The sequence below is a fragment of the Brachypodium distachyon genome, chromosome 3, assembly GCF_000005505.3.
Source record: "Brachypodium distachyon strain Bd21 chromosome 3, Brachypodium_distachyon_v3.0, whole genome shotgun sequence".
Lineage (NCBI taxonomy): Eukaryota > Viridiplantae > Streptophyta > Magnoliopsida > Poales > Poaceae > Brachypodium > Brachypodium distachyon.
In genome coordinates, this window is record NC_016133.3 from 52,754,624 (window position 1) to 52,763,507 (window position 8,884).

The window sequence follows — 8,884 nt, forward strand, 5'->3', positions numbered from 1 at the left end:
AATTCTTTGACCTTTCTTTCCTTTTCAGGACTTTCACTGTCTTGGACAAAAAACGCTTGGGAATAGGAACGAGGGAGAGACTGAGGCATCCGACCTACCCTTGAGTGGCTGACAAATGCTTTGGTTTGGAGTTTTAGGATTCCCTGGTGAAAAATGACAAATTTACAAAAAAAGAAGATGCCACTCCGTATAGAATTTACTTCAATTTGGACAAAACATTTACAACCACTCAAGAGTAGGTTGAATCGACGGCAAAGCTAACAATGACATTTGTTGCACTGGATTTCTTTTGTATTTTGTCACCAATAATTACATATCCTGGTTTATTATGTTTTGGTCTTTAAGAGATGTGTTGACAAGACCCTCATAGGAGAATACCAAAGTTGATTGCTTCTTTAAGAGGCTTGTAAGGTCGCCAGTGTGATGTTGTGCTTGAATTGGAGATTAGTAAGATGCACGCATGCATAGGCACGATTACTACTTGTTGTTGATTTCCTTTTCCTCTATCTTTTCTTCAGGACAAATTGTTGCTTTCCAAATGGTTCTTCGTGGCAGCAGCAATACGTACATGCATACCTTAACTGCCAAGTACTAGTAGTATACTAGCCTCGCCAGCAAGCGTTGGCGTGCGTAGGACCCAAAGTTAGATGCAGGCAGGTTTGATTGACTAGTACTATTTGTAAGTTGATTGAGATTTGCTAAACATCACTAGGATCAGCTAGAATAAACCCCCGTGATTTCAGCGACACATCTATAGAAGTATGGCGATTGAAGCAAGGGAAAAAGAAAGAAAGAGCCTCTAGAATACTGGGTTGAGACCGAAAGATGCAAAAGATAGCTGGCTAGAAAGAATCAAATGCTGCCATCTTTGTTCCCGAGGTGCCTGTCACTTGATGCATCGTTGCATCTACCTTCCTTGCAGACAACCTCCTTGCCAATTTTTGCCCACCACCCCGGCCCTTCAATCTCGCAGGCTTTAATTTGTTTTCTTCTCCTCGACAATGTATCTGCACGTGACCGTGATTGGTTCTAAGAAGTTTACCTGTGCAGCCATCTGGGATGTGGGAACCATAAACTAATCAACGATGACAAGGCTAATAACGTACTACCTTCGGTGGCTTTGGGTTAATTAGATTAGCACTTTACTACTTTACCACGTCTAGAGGATACCATCTGGCAAAGACAACCGAACCGGGGCCAAGACTGTAGGTGGAAGTAGTTGTTGTTTGCAACGCTAACCCCATGACATGATAGTGCAGTTTCGACTGGGAAAATGCACGCATTGTTTGGTCAAATCCGCTGTATATATATGACTCTGTCTGAATTGTCAATCACACCAAACCCATGCACTACCTCTATCCCAACAAGACAAGAGACTGCACCGCTGCGCATGCGTACAGTGTACACGCAATGCGTGCGGTGCTTGATTAGCTGATAACTACGCGTGTTGTTCGTTCCACTCTGGATTGTTGATTAGTATTAGGCCGGTTGCCGTTGGAAATTAAAAAATCAAGCATGGTAAAAATAAAAATGCGATCTCACCATGCAAGACGGAGTCAGTTTCGCAGTGACGACCGAGAGGGCCATGCGTGATGCCACTATGTATGCAAGGGTTCAAAGCTCAAAGGTCTCCAACCCCAACACACATTAAGTGCGGAGAAAGGAAAGGCGAAAGGTGGGGGATGCCAATGCCACGGCCATGCCTGCGCGCACCGGCCGGCCTGGCCTCTTTCTTTGATGGCTTCACAAAGAGTATTTCTTCGGGTTGGAGATAGTATGATGCAACTGGGCGTGGCATGTGATGCTCCTAGCTCCTTTCGCACGGATGGGCCCCTCCCTGGACGTGTGTAACACTCGCCTCGCAATTCCTCCCAAGACGGGGTTGTTGTTGTTGCTCTTCTTGTGTGTGTGGTGGCCGGCTAGTGGTTGTTGCTGTCAATCAACCATGGTTGGCCTGGCCATGGCGCCTTCGTTTTAATTCGTAGTACATCATCAGGTTGATGGATCCGTTTGCGTTTGGTTAGATTGATCGTGTAATAGCTTAGCCAGTATAATTGGTCTTTGTTTGGCCTACTCACTCAACAATGACCTAATTTGTTTATGTAGTACACGGGAAAAAGCATGGGATAGAGACGGTAGCCAAACTGGAACGGTGTCTTCTTCTCCTTGTTCTTTTTTCTTTCTTTCTTTCTTGATAATAACTGGAACGATATCTTCAACACGGATGGGCCGTGTGTACCTTCACACGCATCTCCGGTCGATACGGCTTGCGTCAAATTTCACCTAGTGGCACTGCACACATGCCGCCACTTGGTAAATGGAACCAACCGATACGATTCGGCCTAATTCCGGCTACATCGGGTCGATTATTGGTATACTCATAGCGTGTGCTTGTATGCACAGAGAGCCATTCCATTCGGGCATGCAGCGCTCCCATGCATTCACAAACCTGTGGTCACGTCAAATGTGACAATGGACTTGCCGTCTTGACATATCTGAAACCGCATGTAGTGTGAACGAGCTTAATTAATCTGTTGATCTCTCTGCTGACTGCAATTTCAAAACCGCACACACACATGGAGACCATATGACTTAGAGACCAACAACTAGCTACCTCATTGTTAGTATCATGCATGCATGCAGTTTCCAACACGGACACGTCGCCCGAGCTGTTAACTGGAACAGTCCCGATGTATTCGATCATGGCAGCATGCCTAGTACAGTAGTAGTAGCTAACATGCAAAGGCCAAAGGGTTCACGGATGGAATCCATGCATGAAGGTCGATCGATCGTACGTGAACGGTTAAATTGCTGGGTCATCTTCGTCTCCTTCTCCTTTTATTTTCTCGAAGGCCCCCTCCCCTCTCTCGCTTTCCTGCCGGCTCCCTTCCGGTGCGCACGTCACGTCCAACGACTTTCACGCAGGGTCTCGAGAAAAAAACGTGAAAGGGCCGGGGACGGATCGCTGGATTAATTAAGGGGGCGTACGTCGTCGACGTTGCGAGCCACTGCGCTCTGCTCCATATATCCATCTCTTTGTCTCTTTGTCTCTCTCTCTCGATCCGATCCGTTCCGGCCCGGCCTCTCCGACTCCGTCGTCCGTTCACTCGCGCTCGTGCCTAGCTGCCATGTCTTTTACTACGTGCGAAGCTGAAATGTGAACGGAATCGATCGCGTGTGCTCGCGTGCGTGCGTGGCCGGTGCATCAGCGCATGCGACAGCCGATCCCGCTTTCGGACAGACCACCGGAACCAATTTAACCGCGCGCGTTCTGGATCCTACCTGTTCCATTCCATACCGACGTCGTCGTTCGATTCAAGCAGATTTTCCACGTCATCTGGATCGAGCAGACCATCGCTGGCCGGGTGGGTGCACGCCACAGCTATCCTGTTAACTGCTAGCTATGCCCTTTTTTTTTTTTGCCGAATCAAACTCGGGAAATCTACCACGAGGACACGCACGTACGCTATTTGGTGATCTAAAGGTCAAGAACACTGCTGGCCCACCGATCGAGCAGAGGTACACGAGCAAATCCGAACTGCACGGCGTCTTCCGCTTCACCGCAGTAACAATGAAGCACCATCGCACAGCACGTACCACGACGATATGATGGCACGAGTTCACACCAACCAAATCACGGCAGAGGGACACCCCTGATTTTGATTATTGTTGCGCTAGCGTTCCCAGTTTTACCTCGTCAATTATTTGGTTAGAACATCTCTATTCTGTATTTCTATGGTTCACTTTGCACTCAATTCAAAAGGAAATTTTTCATTGAGTCCAACATTTTGGAAGAATTTATTTGTTTCTATAATAACTATGCCCATGCAAACAATCTTCATAAGAACGCGTGCATTTTTTATGTGATGCAATAAAACAACTTGACTTGCTTATTACTGCATGATATTTTTTTTGACGATCGTATGTCATGATATTTCCATCGTGCGTTTTTTCATTTATGTTTTCTGAAAATCCTACGAATAAAAGAGCCCCTCGGTGATAATCGGTATACCGCTGCACTTTTTTTTAAGGGCCCTGCTTGAAACATTCTTTTTGCCGTGCTCATAATCATGACCGGCATGACTGCCGTGGCGTTTCAGAAGAAAGATGAGTACTAGACAACTGAATAAGAAAGCTTAGCCGACATGGATGCAAGCACCTCTAGTGTATAATACTCCGTACTATTTTTATTTGCTTTGACATTTGGATAATGCTGGCTCAATACGGATTATACATTTATACCCCACCATGACATTCCATGCATGCGTATTGCAAGCTCGCACTAGGGAATATTGTTACAACTTCTCCGAGTTGACGTGAACGGCGGCAACCATTAATTATAAATGGCACGGTGGACCTCACTTCGATAGAACTGTTATCGGATCTGGCCAAATTTATGTAGCTCGGAATCGCGTCTGTTTGTCCGGTTCAAAGAACCGCTACGCTGCACATCGGGTGGGGTGGATATGGTATTTCTAATCTATATGTCCAAAAGAAGAGAATGCGTACAATACAAAGCAATCATGCATGCGTGATATTTGCCTGCAGATTTCTGGTCCCTGAGGCCAAATATGAGGCAGGATTTTATTGGTGAGAATCATGCATCTTTGTCAATTGTCATTTTCCTGGAGAAATTTCCTGTCAAGCGTGAACAAGAAAGCTAGCTACCGTGCATTGTTTGCTACTCTCCCTTACCCATACAGGTGGGGGGTTTGATTAACTCACCTCGCAACGAAAGAAAAACTCTACACATTTTAACCATCTCGTACGCTAAAGCAAAGGATGATCGATACGTGTTTTTTTTCTAAAAAAGAGTGAGAGACCCAATAATTATCATCTTGAAAGCGCGCTTAACGTGATAATCACAATGCTGAAATGTCCCTGTACTGCGCATGCATGCTTTGGTGGCTTGGTGCCGTACAAATGCTTTGTGCTCTGCAAGTGTGCATGCTCCCAATGTCACACACACTGAGTCATTAGTCATACATGACAAAATATGAGGAGCCAGGAGCCAGCAGCGCGTGCTATGATGATCATAGACAGAGACGGCTAGTGATGCTCTGGCGCGTGCAGTGGCCCAATAATCTCATCGATCTGGCCGGCCGGTCTCTAGAGGCCAAGCACTACGACAGTTCACGTCTCGTGCGCACCGATGCAAAGGAATTACTGTACCAACAAGCATCGCCACGCACATACGACGCCTTCCTTAATTTGCATCCGAATAAACCGGTTTGGATCCCGAAGAAAACAGAAACATTTACACGATCGGACGGTGCCCGTAGCACGTGCAGCCCAGCTTTCGCTTGACTCCCTCTCCTCTCCTCCTCGTGCACGCGCGCGCTTCTCGGCCGCGTTTCCCGGCCCTTGAGTCGCGGCCTTGTGCTGCCCGTTCGCCTCGTCCGTTTGCACTAAGCCATGATGCCGTTGTTTCTCCCGTCTCGTAGCTGCACGCCCTTGTAGCTAGCGTGTCCAGGATCCGTAGCCTTGGCTTGATTTGTAAATGCAGCTGCCCGATCTCCGTCCGTCCCGGAGCATCGAGCCTAGAGAAAAAAATAGAGAGACGCGTAGCTAGGCTGGGGTTCTGTTACGAAGGACTTTTTCAATCTGAATGCAGCCTCTCGAGCGTTTTGTATAGAAGGGAAAGGACAGTCTGGTGTCAGGTTGATCCAATTGCTTATAATTCCTCGACAACGCTGATCGACTTGTAATCAAATGGGAGCGCATTATAGCTTGTAGGAGGTTTTCGTGTTCAAATTATAGCTATTACGAGATTCAGGACTGAGTTGGATACCTCAACCATAGGAGGCAGGTCGTTGCCTGCCACCATCTCAATTCAGACACGGCATTCGCACGAAATTCAGCAGGGTCAGCAGCACGCGGACCAGGGTCGTCTCTTAATTATCAGCAAACGCGAGAGTATTAATCGGTGCGAAGGCGGTCAACAAGGCACACTAGCCGATCGAAAGAGTTTTAATCTGTACACGGTGGCAATATTCTGCAATCATGAATCGGAGCACACACAACGCAAACACCCACACAGCTCTTACGGATCACATCATCCAGCTAACCGACAGGACAATACAGTCATTGTTTTTCTTCAGGACCAAAGCATTACTGTGCACTTTCACCATTGCAATTAATCGAATTCCGAGTCACCATCCTAAAGTCCAAAAGGCCATTAACGCAGGTTTTCTTTTCCTGTAGGGACCTGCACGAGAATGGGCAAGCTTCATGTGACATCGTTAAGTACCAAAATGGTGAAATGAAAGCTATAGATGCAAAAACCAAATCAAAGAAAAAGGGGACTAGTGCGTGGTAACTGGTAAGATTGCTCAGATGGCTAAACAAAAGGCAAGAAGAGGTGAAGGTGGGAGAGAACCGAATTCCCATGACAGTCCAACCCCACCACCCTCCATGCCCTGTGTGTATTTATTTCCTCATGCTTTAAGGAAAGAAGAGACCAAAGAGATCTGAACAAAGTGGGGGAGCAGCCTCCTTGCAGGAAAGAGGAGGTGCGATGCCAATGAAGAGATGGTGCAACGACAACTAAATTATATGCCCCTTCAAATTGGCAGGCTGGTACCAAAGGGTCTGCCTCATGCAGTCCTGCTTTCAGAGATCACTCCACCCAACAAAACAAGCATGAATTATTGCTGCTGCCGTGAGAATTTTACAAGGATGAGGAAACGGGTGCACTAACAGGTATAATAATGAGGAAATTGCAGAAAAATATGTTGATAAAAAAACACACACATATATATATATATATACACTCCAACAACTGCCAACATATGCAGTGCCCATGATGCATCTGCCTGAACTGCACACTTGCATGACACATCGCGACAGTGCACCAGCTTTCAATTTTAACAGCAGATTCCAAACAATTTGATTAGGGGATAGGCAGAAGGCAGGCAGGCAGGCAAGGTGTGCAAACAACCTCATTTCTTGTACTAATGCGCTTTCTCATTTTCTGATGAATCATGGCCATCACCACTGTCTTTCTATCTACTTAATGTAGTGCTCAAACCAAAGCATATGGGCGTTGTCAGAGCGCTCCTTTCCTTTGGCCCCAAGCTCACACTTCTCCATGCTCGTTAGCCCACCTACTCTCCTATTGCTCCCATTAGCATCCTTGTCTCTATTCTTTCCATCCTTTTCTTTGCCTTCCATTCTTTTCTTGTTTTCTTTCATTCATTCATATCCTGCGGTCTTGGTCTTGGTTGGATAACCATCACAGGCCGGCTCACGTACAGCTAGGTCTTGGACTTTTAATTATAGTAAGTGATGCTGCGGAAGACTGATGAGTGTTTCCAGGAGGAGCACCAAACCCACCAATGACCCTCACATGTACTGCCTTTATATAATCACACTCCTCTGAATCTCTGATCCTTCTCATGTGAGCAAGCCCAAGGCCACGAGAGCTAGCCATCACCCTACTACTGAGTGTACCCCTCTTCTCTGGTCTCAACAGCTCCCCCTTTCTCTCCAATCTTGCTCCCCATCTGATCCCTCTCTCAGCTCACTCACTACACGCCACAGTGTCAGCTGAGTCCTCTCTTGTATGTGTGCAATCCTCTTTTAAGAAATATGTACCCTTCTCGTGTGTGTGGGTGAAACATCATAAGTGAGTGACCGCACACTGAAAAGTCTGAAAACACAGCTGAGGGCAACGCAGCTGTATACATTACTCTGCGCGTGTTGCGGGTCCCAAGCTCATGCTACCGCCACTAAAACTTAATACTACGGTCAATGGAATTGCAATCGTAGTATATATAGATGCATGAAACCAAAAAGGGCCCAAGGGAATGGTCATTCTACGATCGATGCATGCATGTCTTGTTGGCCGGTAAATGCTGCGAACTCAAGCAGCTCAAATTTAACCTCTCTTATCAGCTGCGGACGCAAAGTCTAGATGGATCACCAGTCTACTTTAGCCACTAAGCAAAGCAAAGCAAAGAAGCATGCAGCAATGCTAGGCGCAAAAGCGTTAAGCAAGAATGGATGGATAGATCGGCGCCTGCCTGACTGATCGACGACACATTGCGCATCGGCATGTGCACCGGCCCTTCCCTACTATCATGCTATGCTCATGCATGCCTGTGGGAGGGGGGCTCTGAGTTCTGGCCTCAGATTTGTTTGCGCTAGTGTCCAGCGTCCGTCCACCACACCAATGCAGAGAGGCACAGCTCCGCCATTACTCCTCCCTCCCTACCGGCCGGTGAATCGGGCGAGCACAGAGCCAGATAGTACCTAAATTGGTGAAGGACCGATATTATTGTCAACTAACGTGTGCCCCCTGGCATGCCCTTCCAGAGGGTGCTGTGCTGTGTGCTGTGCTTGCCCATCTAGTCCACACCCAGCGTTGCGCTCATGCGCTGCACCACTGTCTCTTTGATGCCATGCCACGCATGATAGGAGCCAAGATCGAGGCAAAGGCCAGCCCAGAGCTTGCTCGCCCACTGACGCAGGAAAATGCATGGAATAGGGACGCTAGCTGTTGGGCTACTGGAGTGGAGCCTGCCTGGGCTCGGTTGCTCTGGGCAGAAAGGAAAAGATAGAAAGGGTCGCCATTGTAGACAGGAATTGATTAACTTGCACTTTGCGAAGGACAGGCAAGGCAGGCAGGCAGGCCTCATCTCCTCCAACCCACTTGATGGCAATCACATGAAGTTAGCTATGCTGCTCATTCACTGTGATTTCCTTCTTCTTTTGCTCTTCCGGCGGCCGTTACACAAGAAGAAGATGATGTGTTTTCAATAGTGTCCAAAATAATTCATTAAGCCAGGGTGCCTAAAAAACTGTGCTTGGGATGATTATAGAGCTAGCATACAAAGAGGGGCAATTATTCGATCGGCATCTATGTTGTCATGCATCATGCATG

General features: G+C 47.2%; 1 long non-coding RNA gene across 1 annotated transcript; it reads right to left on the reverse strand.

Annotated features, from left to right (window-relative positions):
• Positions 1 to 5,965: 5,965 nt before the first annotated feature.
• Positions 5,966 to 6,525, reverse strand: LOC112271841. Its single transcript, XR_002965332.1, has 2 exons — positions 6,380 to 6,525; positions 5,966 to 6,208 (listed from the first exon to the last, which is right to left on the reverse strand). It is a non-coding gene; the product is annotated as an uncharacterized LOC112271841 (long non-coding RNA).
• Between the last annotated feature and the right edge of the window lie 2,359 nt (positions 6,526 to 8,884).